This window comes from Notothenia coriiceps, unplaced genomic scaffold (genome assembly GCF_000735185.1).
Source record: "Notothenia coriiceps isolate Sejong01 unplaced genomic scaffold, NC01 NC01_scaffold00036396, whole genome shotgun sequence".
NCBI lineage: Eukaryota > Metazoa > Chordata > Actinopteri > Perciformes > Nototheniidae > Notothenia > Notothenia coriiceps.
Genome location: NW_011369097.1, coordinates 287,928 through 302,097, shown reverse-complemented (window position 1 = coordinate 302,097; position 14,170 = coordinate 287,928). Strand labels below are relative to the sequence as shown.

At 39.3% G+C, this 14,170-nt stretch overlaps 1 protein-coding gene across 1 annotated transcript in view; it reads right to left on the bottom strand.

Moving 5' to 3' along the window:
* Positions 1-14,170, bottom strand: part of tmem200b (transmembrane protein 200B) — a 461,151-nt gene that overhangs the window by 225,961 nt on the left and 221,020 nt on the right. The window lies entirely within an intron of this gene.

The window sequence follows — 14,170 nt, the reverse complement described above, 5'->3', positions numbered from 1 at the left end:
GAAATTATCCCAAACAAACACACACACAATGTGACTGGATGTGTGTGTCACAGCTGCGTTGTTACAGGGTGTGTCTGCAGCTGTGTGTGTGTGTGTGTGTGTGTGTGTGTGTGTGTGTGTGTGTGTGTGTGTGTGTGTGTGTGTGCAGTAATTATCACCTCCTCTGGTGTGTGTGATGTTCAGGTATGATTCTAAATATAGTTTGGTGAACAGTTGGTGTTTTTTATTCTGAATGAAATGAGATGAGTCAGAAAACAAAAGTGTTTCTATCGAACTGATGAATCTGACTTAAAGGTTTGTAAAGAGCATTTCTTATTACAACACATCGAGTCTAAATAGTCCAGTTTTCTTTCTGTTAGTGAGCAGCTCAGCAGAATGAATGAAACCTGACACATCAAATAATAGTCAGAAAATTGTAATCTTTTGAAATTGAGGTGTTTATTGCACGTTTTAACAAAATACAACAACAAAATATTTGGTAATTATTTACATAATATGATTTTTTTTTATCATATTTGATACGTCAGGCGTTTATGGCAATTTATTGAACCAAACAACGTCTCCTTTTGAAACAAAAACAAATATTGATTATTACATTTGGAAGGTTTTGAACAGGTCACAACCCGAACCAACAGGCTATAAAAATAGAGTATTTCTTTGCCATCTAAAAGTACATGCAAACACAAATGATGTTGTACTCTCTGACTTGGTCAATATAACATAGATTATGATAGCCAAGGAATTGTTTTAATAAAAAATCAATAAGTTGTGGCAATTATTACCAAGTGAGTCATTGCAACATTAGACTCACCGGGTTACAGAATGGCCGGGTTACAAAAAAACACCTAAATATCTCAATTTTGACTTTTAATATATTACATTTTCATCAAGTTTAATTAAATAATCTAAACAGTGTTTTTGGCATTAAGCATAATGCAGATTGCATCATGAAATGCACTACAATGATTATTTCCAGAAAAATGTAGCTACTCAGATACCTGCTGTATACTATTTGATACCTTTTCAACACGATTTTTCTATGAAATAAGCTACAAAATATAAGCTGATTATAAGTTGTTTCAATACAGTAAATATTCATAGTGAAATATCAGTAACAATATAAAAGTAACTTGTACTGTAATGTGTTCAATATTGGCAAAGATGTCGCTTCCAAAAGCGTCTGAACCGTTACATGACGGTAGTCACTTTGGATTTGGTCATTAAAAGTGCTCTACAGCCTGCAGTGCCCGGATGATCCACCAGAGGGCAGAAGACATGTATCACATTGCATACAACAGGTCTTTTAGGAACGTACTAGTCATTTGGATGACGTAGAGGTCTCAGAAACTCATGTATCAAATATTATAAACTTGGCGTTATAGGGTTCAAGTTAATTTAATTTCTGTGTTAAAGCTCAGCAGCCCGGAGGAGTGTTACGCTGCAACAGTTTACCTTGAGCTGTAATTCAACCTGAACTTTCATTCTGTTGGAGATCAGATCTTTCTTTCTGATTTGGTCACTTTTTGGTTGTTTCTGATATTTGTTTTGTATAGGCCTAAAGGTCATCTTCTTATCTGGGAAAAAAGTCAACATTTAGAAAATAAGTCAAAATTCTGAGAAAAGTCAAAATTCAGAAAAAAGTCAAAATTCAGAAAAAAGATAAAAGAAATCAGAAGAAAAAAGTCCACATTTTGAAAAAAGTCAACTTTTTTATTTGAAAGTCAAATTTATTTATTTTATAATTCAATAAACATTTTTGTCAAAATTCTGAAAAATGTAAAAAAAAAAAAAAAAAGATTATATAGGTTTATATATATTTTTTTTTTTAAAGTAAACTTTAAAAAAATAAAATTTCCCCAACATTAAAAAAAGGTATGAATTCTGGGAAAAGTGAAAAAAAATCGCAAATAAATTCTAAATTTGGGAAATAAGTCTTAACTTTGAGAAAAGTCTAAATTGTTAGAGCATTCAGAAAATGCCAAAACTCTGAGAAAAAGTCAGAATTCTGGAAAAAGTCAGATCTCTGAGAATAAAAGTCATTACCCCTAAGTAGCTTTGTTTATTTAATAAGTTGGTCATTAAATATTAATATTTGAGTTTCCAGGCAGAACTCAGTCTGAGATATTCTGGTCATCAATATGGAAAGATGAGGTAACTAAAGGTGATCAATATGGAAAGGTAACTAAAGGTGATCAATATGGAAAGATGAGGTAAATAAAGGTGATCAATATGGAAAGGTAACTAAAGGTGATCAATATGGAAAGGTAACTAAAGGTGATCAATATGGAAAGGTAACTAAAGGTGATCAATATGGAAAGGTAAATAAAGGTGATCAATATGGAAAGGTAAATAAAGGAAGTATTGACAGGTTTCTAAATGTTATTGAGTTTGTAAGTGAACGTGTCTCTGATGAAAATGACTTTAGATCAATGGACACACACACACACACNACGCGCGTGTGTGTGTGTGTGTGTGTGTGTGTGTGTGTGTGTGTGTGTGTGTGTGTGTGTGTGTGTGTCAGTATCAAAGGGACGTGCAGGGACTTCCAACTTGGAAGTCCCTGCACGTCCCTTTGATACTGACACACACACACACACACACACACACACACACACACACACACACACACACACACACACACACGCGCGTGCACACACACACACACACACACACACACACACACACACACACACACACACACACACACACACACACAGGGGGGAGGGCTGCGGTGATGCTGAGCTCCAGTGAGTCCAGTACGGTGGTTTGACGTAGGGCACTGGGAGGGGAGGGGCTTGTGTCTCTAGTGTATCACCCACAGAGCCGGTCTGTCTGTCTTTCATTCATCACCGGAACTGTGCAGCTCCGTGCATCAGCCGTGATAACCGCCTGCCATCCTCCGACCCGCCGACACCAAGGACACCACCACCGGCCAGCATCCGCGGTAAGACCCGCAGAGAACGCGGCTGGATACCGGCTGAAAACCGGTTAGATAACGGATGGCTCCGCACTGTCCTATAGGAAAATTACCAGCCTTCAGCATCCCTATTGTATTGAGCGGTGTTCGCTGGTGCTTAGCAGGCCCTCTGGGTACATCGTGACGTATCTATTGTATTGTTTGATTTTATCTCTATGCTATTATGTAATATTCTTTAAATGTCTTCTCCGTGATCACGGGATAGTGACCTTGTGGGATTATTTGGGCTCTGTCCGTGTACGGTTATCTTGCTTCATGACGACACACAATACTGATTCATATGTGGCTTAAACCTTGGGAAATTATTGTAGATGTATTATATTCCTGTAAGAGACAGGTTCACCTCCCCAGCTGTAAACAAATCTGGACATATATTGCTTTATATCATGGCATTAAGGTCATGGTCATCAATGTAGTCCCATTCATCCATCCTATACTTCCATGTTGCTGGACAGAATGAGAGATGGAGACATATAACTTCAAATACATAAAACATAACACTTGTAATACAAAACCATTCAAGATATAGGCCTAATTTTAAGAGGTTATAATGTTTATGATATTTCATTTTGGCTGTTAGAGGAGGAGTCTATTGGACTGCAGTTTGTATCAGATAACATGTTTTGGTAAATTAGGACAAATGATCAGAGCTCATGCAGGAGCAGGTGATGAGGAGGATGCAGTCTGCAGCTATGGGATGCTTCAACATCAGAATGTCTCAGAGTGGGATCAAACCTGGACCTGGCAGCTGTAACTAACAACTATTGTCTTTATTGTTTAATTCAGAAAATTCTAACTTCATTAATATATTAGTTTTGAAATGTGATGTATAAAGTACATCAGCAACTATTCATTCATAATGATTTTACCAATTAGGTCTAAAAGCCAAACATTCAATGGAATTATTGTATTTAATATCAGTGTGAATTCAATATTTCAATTTGTATATAAAACAAATACATAAAAATGATATAAAAAATGCGATGGAAATTTCCCCTCAATTTTGATTTTTGTTAGAACATAAAACTTTATTTTATTTTTTGAAATGTGAATAATACAGTCATTAGTTGCATCCAAAGATGAGTCTGTTGTATACTATTCAGATTACTGCATACTTCTCTACAAAGATATCAAACCTAGAAAAGCTTCAAACATGAAGCTGGAACCAGACAACACTTTGCTTGATATATGACTTGAAATGTTGTCAGTTCATTTTCCGTTGAAATGCTTGATTCATCTTGTCAGCCCATGACAGCAGAGAACCTAATGTAATACCCTGTATGGTGGAAAAGTGACACAATTATTTTTTCATGAACTACATTTATTTGACTTTTGAAATATGTTATTATTCAACAAAGGTTTCTTTTGAGGCTGTATTTGTTTAAGGAAGATTTAGCAATTTAGGAGAAAGTAGAAACGCCTTTTTATTGATGTCACCTGATCACAGGGATGCAGGCGGCTGCTATGTCGAATAATTGCATGGTTTTCATTAAACTAGTCAGACACAATGAGACCTACAGAACATCCCATCCAGTGACTCAGATCTAGATTGAAGCTGACATTTGATAATTCATGTTTTTACCAATTCAAACCAATTAAGGTAGTGAAAAAGGATGTTTTCAGGATCCTCCTTATTTAACCTTTTAGAACGGTTTCTGCCTGATCCAAAATCTTTAGACTGGGTACTTTATTTGTTAGATTTTCCTCTTGTTATCATAAAAACTAAATGTTCTGTCATGCCAGTCATTATTTCCCACTTCAAAACAGCTTAAACTGGCACAGTTGGGAGTGAGTATATAGTCAGACTCTATTTATAACAACAGGATGTCTTTAGCAGCAGCATGGGCACCGATATTATTTCCTAGCCGAGAAGTGTCATTGATCTTAATGGGCTCTGACCTCCCATGATTTATTATAATGTACTCTGCTACTTTGTGTAATTTGGAATAAAGACAAATTTAGAAATTGGTCTATATATTTTCCGCTACTGCTACTAGACAGGATTGTTGCGTACTAGAAGTGCCCATGAAGAGCAGGAAACAAGGTCATCTTTGTGTACTGTGTACTTCTACTGATAATCCAATGCCATCATAGATACAAACAACAATCTATGAACCGATGAGGCTGTAACATTCATTACACATTACATTTGATTAAAAAAGCTATTGTTAGATGTGGTGCAATACAACTTAATATAACAGGATCCATATTTTGTTCAATCAAGGATATCAAAACCAAACTATTCAGCTACATACAACAGGGTTTAATTTTTGAACCTGTTGACAAATTAGATTTACCATTTTCTATGAGTAAATACTGTTCATCTTATTCTCCAATCAACAGGGCCAATCGTTCTGGGCATAGGTGGTAGTTTACAGTTTTAGACTTGTAGAGTTCCAAAAGTATCTGAAAAACAACAAACCTAGAAACCTCAACTTGAGATAACTATATGTTAATGTTCAGCAATAGCAGCTTGAAGCGCTGATGATAATGACTATATTAAGCATGTAAGCATAGATGTTAGCAAGCTCATATCTGGAGAAAATATAGTCAGTTTCAAATACCTTAATATTATGTATATATACCATTTTGTATATGAATTGATTAATTTCCAATTGATTAACTCAATAAATAAATTAGGATTTTTTTTGTAAACCGTATAAACGTGCCAAATGTTCATGTAAAGATTGCATACATGCAAATCAGGTCAAATGCAGCGTTACTTGTACTACACCTCGTACGATATCTTATGGTAACGTTTAGTAATTTCCGAAGAATGTCCAGCAATACGATTCTGTACATTTCTTTTGTTTGCATTTGCGTTGACTTGGTTTCACATGTGACACCCTACTTTTGCGGACTTTGTCGTTCTTTATACTACCTACCAGATTCTCTTAGATGCTGCCTGCCCTGCATGTCCATAATAACTATTACGTGGTTTATATACAAGGAATAATTAATAACTTTCTATAGGTATAAACTTGGATTTGTTTCAACAGAGGGAGGTCAAGATTATTTCTCATCATTATTAATTGGTGATAAAATATATAGATATAATATATACAATATATACAATAGAGCACAGCTTTTGGGTTCACCATATTAGAAAAAAATGACTTTGTAATATTACATTTAAAACAATATGTATTGCAATGTAAATCACAGGAATATTTACACAAAAATTCCACCTGAATCTTTCATTTTAAAGCTTAATGCAACAATTTGGTGCACTTTGAGATCAAAATGATAAGGCTAGATTAAGATGATATATAATATTGTGCTGTTGAGAACATTTGGTGTAAATGACTGATGATATGCATGTTAAACAAGATATTCTCCATATTTCGGGAAGGATTTGGGTGGTTGGATTGAAGCGCCACCTTCACCATGCCGACCAACTACAGCTGGTGAAAAAGACAAGGGATGACATCTCATCAATAGTCAATTCAGAACCTTTCCAAATCTGCCTCCACATTACCAGGGGTAAAACAACTCTGGGCTGACGTTCCCGTTGTTTTCCTCTGGACAGAATTCAAATTATTTCAACTTTAACCTTGATTGCCGCTGACTAATTGACACGCAACCAATCAGATAACAGCCGTATGAAGCGCAAACTAGCAGGGGGGAGCTAACCTCATATTATGTGTCGGAGCCAAAATGCTAAGCTAGCCTGCATTTATTGTTTTATTATTCTCATGGTTTGTTAACACCACACACATTGGTAATTGATTGTTTCCAGTGATCGTCACATGGGTGTGGTTAATGGTGTTTTGGGCACCTGGTGTATGTGGGGGTTTGTGGTATGACAATGGGGGATCTTTTATTGACCATATGGTTCTGCTTGGTTATTGTTTGTTTATTTGCTTTATTAATTATTCTTAAAGCTTTAACTTTAGTACAGACTTTAATTATTAATCGGCAATGAGCAAAGTTTAGTCTCTGAGCGGTTTAATTCAAAAAGAAGGTGGTCTAACACTGGGTAGTATCTGGATGTTTAGGGTCCGCTTGATTTAATATGCACACTGAAAAAACGGATCAGTTGACTTTAATTAAATGTACTATATCAACAGATTTCACAACATAACTGTATTAGGTTATTTGAAAGAAATAATATTACGTTTAAATATATTACGTTCAAGTTAATATTATTGCTTTCAACTAACATAATACAGTTATGTGACATTTGTTGATATAATACATTTAATTAAATTAAACATTTCAGTTTTTTCAGTGCAGGGGCATTTTCTATGAGCAGAGGACACATTTAAAATGCAAACATATACATTGTTGAAAAGGCTGATGAGCGCAGGCCACCCCTTGGAACCAGCCCCATTGAACCCCTGGTTATCAGTACAAACCCTGGCTATCACATGATAAAGTGAGCCTGCAACCTATATCCACTCTAAGTGATTAGACTCTGCAACTGGAGAATCCAGACACCTCTGCAGCTTTACCTTGTAATAAGAATGTAAGTAGATATAAAAGACTCATGTGCAGCTATCAGACATGACTCCTATCCCATTACTTCTGCTGTAACACTATCGCTTGTCTCAAAGTGCTTTTGATTGGGTAATGGTCATTCAGAAATGAAAGCCAGGAGGTTGATGCGAGTTGCAGTAGTCGACAAAATAAAAATACAGCCATGAGAGTCATATAGATTCTGTAGTCCAGTGCATTCATCTGCTGTTGTTAATACACAGCTAATTCAATCATCATGAAAATGAATAACAGTAATCAATTTACTTTGTAGAATATCCAGATTTAATCAGATTTGACATATTTGACATAATAAAAATACATAAAGGCCACATTTTTACACATTGCCGCTCTTCAGGCCCAGTCGCAATGCATTCTGGGAAAATCCCTCTCTCACTTGATTTGACTCTGCATGTGGAAATTCTCCATTTCGCGGGCCATCTGGACTTTAGATAGCCGCTTCATCCCGAACAGAAATGGGACACACCACGCAACATGTGACGGCACAAAATGGAGGTCCAAGATTGCTTCTCGATTATAATTAGTGGTACAAAAAAATGCCAAGCATATTTCACATGACTTTGACATGATGCGGAAATAATGCAAAGGTATTAGAAACCTTTGTTGCATGTCTGCTTGGTTTTAGCATGTAACAATATGTTGGCGAAAAAGTGCCCTCTGTGATAGGATCCTGAACTTCCTGACGGGAAGACCCCAGGCAGTGCGGGTGGTAAACATCACATCCTCCACCATGATCCTCAACACCGGAGCCCCTCAAGGCTGCATGCTCAGCCCTCTCCTCTACTCCCTGTTCATACACGACTGCGTGGCCACACACAGCTCTAACACCATCGTGAAGTTTGCTGACGACACAACCGTCATCGGCCAGATCACAGACGGCGACGAGACGGCGTACAGAGAGGAGGTCGAAAACAACCTCCATCTCAACGTCAGCACAACAAAAGAGCTGATTGTGGATTACAGGAAGCAGCAGAGAGAGGGACACGCCCCCATCGCCATCAATGGGACTACGGTGGAGAGAGTCAGCAGCTTCAGGTTCCTCAGTGTCCACATCACTGAGGACCTGACATGGACTCTTCACACCACCACCATCACCAAAAAAGCTTGACAGCGGCTCTTTTTCCTCCGCAGGCTGAGGAGGTTCAACATGGACTCCAGGATACTCTGCAACTTCTACAGGTGCACCATAGAGAGGATCCTGACCTACAGGTGCACCTTAGAGAGTATCCTGACTGGCTGCATCACGGTCTGGTACGGCAGCTGCACCGCCCTCAATCGTAAGGCTTTACAGAGGGTGGTGAAAACTGCACAGAACATCACCATGACGGAGCTGCCATCCATGGAGGACCTATACTCCCAGCGGCTCAGGAAGAATTCTGTAGTCTAGTGTAGGAAAGAGAGAAAAGAGAGAGTAGGGGAAAAAGAGAGAGTGGGAAGAAAAAGAGGGAGGTCGGTCGAATGCGGAACGTACTGTTTGTCTTTCATAAAGTAGGCACTCAGTGGTGTGTTTTCTGTCTCGCCTATTTTCACTACCGCCTCGTCCCTACCATTCTACCACCTACTATGCTCTCGCTCGCGGCGGTTTTGTCGAGTGGACAGGGCACCAATAAATCCGACGTGAATAGTTATGAATAAAAATTTTACTAGTTCACGACGCGCGATACACTTCTTTGATCCTGTTTGGTCGTTCTTTATAGTAGGAGAGACTCGCAAGGATCGGATGAAACAAAACGCAAAATGCCAAGTGTTTGTGTGTTGTCGCGTCGGTAAAATCGTTTTCATCAATCACTTTGTTACTACGATTATCTCCCACTTATCATCTGTATATGCTCATCCATAAGTGTTGGACACTAATAGGGAACAATCATTTCAGGTTAGGGATATAAGTCTTGATTTCGAACCATTCCCACGAGGAAAAATCGAAACTTTGATAAATGTCTTAAATCGAAATTGTATTCGTTTTGTATCATTTTATCTGGTATTATGTCGCAATTAATCAATCGTTGGGGATTCACAGTAAAAAGTTATTTAGATTCAGAGAAAACAAACTAAAGACTGTTCCCAGTTCCAAGAAATAAACAGTATGAGGTATCGATGTTTCATCAATACAGCTACTTTTAGACATCCAGTGTCCGAAGAGGTTGCACGTATTGTTATTATGTCTTTTTTATCACGTTCATTTATAATTCTTCATTTATGTTTTCTGTTTTATCAAATTTTTCACTTCGTCACTTTAATTCTCAGATATACGATAACCTTAATACATAATCTACTTATCATGTAATGATTTTAATGATTCATCGTCTACTTACAATACCCTACACCAATGTTGTCAAGTAACAAATTGTCAGAAATAACGACACCCTACTTTGTACAGAGACTTAGACCACCAAAAACAGGCTACGTCGCCATTGCCGGACTCCGCCATTGCGGACGGTCTGCCGCGTCTGACTTGTCAAACACCGACCCACTACCCCCGGAAACTATTAGNGATGGGGGGGTTGGGGGGTGGGGGGGGACATGGTTTTGTACATTCCAAACGGGGTTGGGTTTGTTATGTGTGTTGTCATGCAAGATCTAAAGCCTGGTGTTTTAAAGCTTGTTGGATCTTGATGTTATAATGATAATGTCAAATGCTCAGCTTCACCTGCCTGGGTGTGTGTCACATGACTATTGCTATGACGTGTATTGCTACAAATGGTCTAATTAGAAATTCAAAGAGGCCTTATTAATCTTTTGGGGAATTCCCTTTCCTGTAATTTGTTATATAGGTTTTTGTGCACTTCCATTGGACTCCTTTATTTACTTTCGTTACATTTTGACATCTCATTGTAAAACTTGTGCTTCTATTAGCTAAAGCTCCAACACATTGTACATGATTTATATGACATCTATAAGAGGTTGACCAATCACAACAGAGCCGGCCAGCTAACCAATCACAGCAGATGGGCTCTGGTTTCAGACAGAGGGTGAAAAGAGGTGCTGCAGCACAGCGCCAGATATTTTATTTTGGGGGTGCTGTGGGGTAGCTTGACGTTTCATAGAGGGTGCTCAAACATTTAGGGTTTCCCATTAATGTACCGGGCGCTACAGTGGAATTTTCTACTGCAACACTCTCCACACGCACACGCACATACACAGTGTACCCGCGACTGTTACAATGAAGGCTCGATAATCAGCTCACGGCATATACTGTAGGTGTAAGCAGAGGTAAAGTGCTATTTTTTTTGCAAATGGGGGGTGGACTTAACATCCTCTAGGGGGGTCTGGGGGCAAGCTCCCCCGGGAAGATTTTTATTTAAATATTGGAATTTAATGCATCAATCTGGTGCACTTTGAGAGCAAAATTAAGAGATCTATGGATACATCTCTCAACACCCATATGAAACAGAACTGTAAACAGATTTTCTATTGCTTTATGCATATTTTATAAATCACTCCCCTTCTAAACTGTATTCTTGTTTTACTGTCATAATATTTCATACCTGTTTTTAATTTATGCTCTTATTTTTTTATATCTATAATGATCATATAAACGTGTGCCTCAGAAATACTTATTTACATTAATCGTGACCAAACCGTTTGAAACCCACTGAGATAACTTAGGGTGCATTCACACCTAATAGTCCACTCTCTGGTGCACCAGACCACAGTTTGTTACATTGTTTCATTTTTCAGAAGGTTCGGTTTGCGTTCACAGGCCAAAACTCAAGGCAAGGCAAGGCAAGTTTATTTATATAGCACCTTTCAACACAAGGCAATTCAAAGTGCTTTTAAAAAAATGAAAGACATTAAGAAAAAAAAATCAGTCATTAAAAAGAAAAGATAATAAACTAAACATTAAAAGAAAAAATACATGGATAAAAGTTACAGTGCAGTTTAAGATGTGAATAGTTCAATTAAAAGCAGCGACAAAAAGAAAAGTCTTCAGCCTGGATTTAAANTAAACTGTATTCTTGTTTTACTGTCATAATATTTCATACCTGTTTTTAATTTATGCTCTTATTTTTTTATATCTATAATGATCATATAAATGGTGGGTGGTGGTGGAGAAGTCCATAGGGACTTGGCTTGGCAACTGGAAGGTCACCAGTTCAAGTCCCGGAAAGACCAAGTGCTACAGAGGTGTCCCTGAGCAAGGCACCGATCCCTACACTGCTCACCGGGCGCCGTACATAATGGCAGCCCACTGCTCCTAACACTAGGATGGGTCAAATACAGAGAAACCGTTTCGTTACCTGTACTATGTGGTGACCACCTATTTATACACTGGGTTCATAATTCATACATACAGTTGGGGGTATTGTTCCCATACGGACATGTTATGTGTTTTACTATATATGTTGTGTGCCCTCCTCTCTTCACTCTCCTCTTCCCGGACGGCAACCGGACAACATGACCTTAGTTGCTCTCTAATAAAGTACCCTTTTGCACCTTCCTTGCACTGCCTCTGGCTCCCTATCTCTCGGCACTACACTGGTGACCCTGACAAAGTCTCGAGAAGTTTCCGGGACGGACCCGAACAGGTAAAAAAGAACGCAAGTTTTTTTCTCGAAATGCCGGGGATTTTTTGGAGTCGTCCGTGGCTGCCACCGGCACACGGACTGAGGCTCGGTGCGCGCCCCGCAGAAGAGCTGGGGACGTTGCTCACCATTCCCGCATCGGCCTTCCATCCAACAGGGGGACGATGCACGACCTGCTGGGTCGACCAGCAACCCGATTGCTACCTCGTGGGCTTGTTTCTTCGGGGCGTGCGGCTGCACGTCCCGGCTGCGCTAGCTGACGACGACTAGCGGCTAACCACGTGGGGCTAACGACGGCTAGCAGCTACCCATGGCTGCCAGCTAACGGCTAACGGCTAGCTGTTAACGGCTGTCGACATATTTCTGTTAACATCTGTCTGTTAACAATTTTTTACAGGTGCCGGAAAGGAGGTTCGACCAGCCGGTTGATGTGGACACTCTCACCTTTTTCACCACCTCGACGGCGGTTCCAGACGCCACTCACGTTTTCATCGGCGCCTGGGTGGCGCATTCCTGGACCCTGTCTTGCCTCGACAGTTCTGGATGTCGCCCGTGCTCCATCGGCCCATGGGTGGCACGCTCCGGGACCCTGTCTGGCCTCTCATCTGTCCACGGCTCCTTCCTTCCGGGGATACCTCAAGGCTTGCCGAGGATTTTGTGCCCGCCGCCGCTGTGCGTTTGCCTGCAGCCGGGTTGCTCTCCTGCTTCCCGGGGATACCTCAACGCCTGCTGAGGACTTCGTGCCCGCCACCTTGTTGTTGAAAAAGCTCCTTATATCCGTTAGCGTAGCTAGCACCAGATGCTAACCACAATGATCTCCGGTACCGGTGCGCGCTCTCGCTCGCTCGCGCACAAACACAAAATGGCTCATGCCACACACATAGAGCGGAGCTTGAATGAAACACAGAGACCCAGAAGTAGGCTATTGTACTGTACTGTAGCATATTATTTTCAAATCAATCCTTTTTTGCCCCCCTGGCACCGCCACTGCTGCAGCACAGGCAGTATGAGAAAAATAAAGAGCTTTCTGAACATTAAAGCATGGTCATGTCATAGTAGAGGCACTTAATAAATATGAACCAAAACAATTGCACAACAAGGACCCTATAGGACATATAGTAACGTTTTGATTCCAGTATATAATGTATATAGTGTTTTAACATAGAAATACATTGAATAGATAGGTCCTATTGTCACCAATACTCGTTAGTATTGGCCTGATATTTATATCAGTGCATCCCTGTTTTAGATCCCTACTGATCTACTTACATTTCTATTTTTTTAATGTATCAATTCAAAGAAAGTGCTTAAAGTTTTATTCAAGAGAGAAACATTTAAGTAAATAACAAGTAATTACAGGAAGCATGTGCTGCAAACATATCTATGTTTATGCATCAGAATACATCAATGCAGGATGGTTGTTCCGAGTTTTTAACGCATTAGAATGTAAAAAACATATTCTGAATGTCTTGGGCACCACATTTTCACTATTTGGATTCAATCACATTGTTTGCTAATTGACAATCTTGAATGATAACACACAAATACATGTTTCTAACCAATTGACTAAGGTTGTCGCTCTCATGATTTACTGTGAAGTCATCTAAACATCAGCTTCTCTGCTGTCTTCTAACAATGTCCTTTCTTCAAGTGTCTTCACAGTGTGTCTGTCCTAAAAGTGTTTAAGTAGAGGTTTCTGATGTCCCTTGTTATGTGTTAGTGTCAAACTGCTAAGAATTGTCACTGTATGTCAGGGTGAGGAGCTCAATCAGATAGTCTGAACAATTATAAAAGCCAGAGAAATTCATTCTAACTACACACAGGAGAGCGTGTTGGTGTATGAGTAATGCAAAAACAAGGGAATCATTTTCTGTTAAAAGAGGAACAGAAGAGGGTCCAAGGTTGGATCAGAAGCACAGCTTTTGGTCAGTGTCAAAATGAAGAGAAAATAGTCAAATTGTGTGATCCAAGCCCCGTGAGAGCAACTAAATAATAATACAAATATTTATTCATTGTGCATTAATTCAGCAACTAACCGGGCACTAATGAGCAAAGCATAAATCTGTCTCTAATAGAACATGTGACTTTTTCAGGCAGTGTTAAGTGTGACATTGTGCTGCACATACACATACACATGCACACACACACACACACACACACACACACACAAACA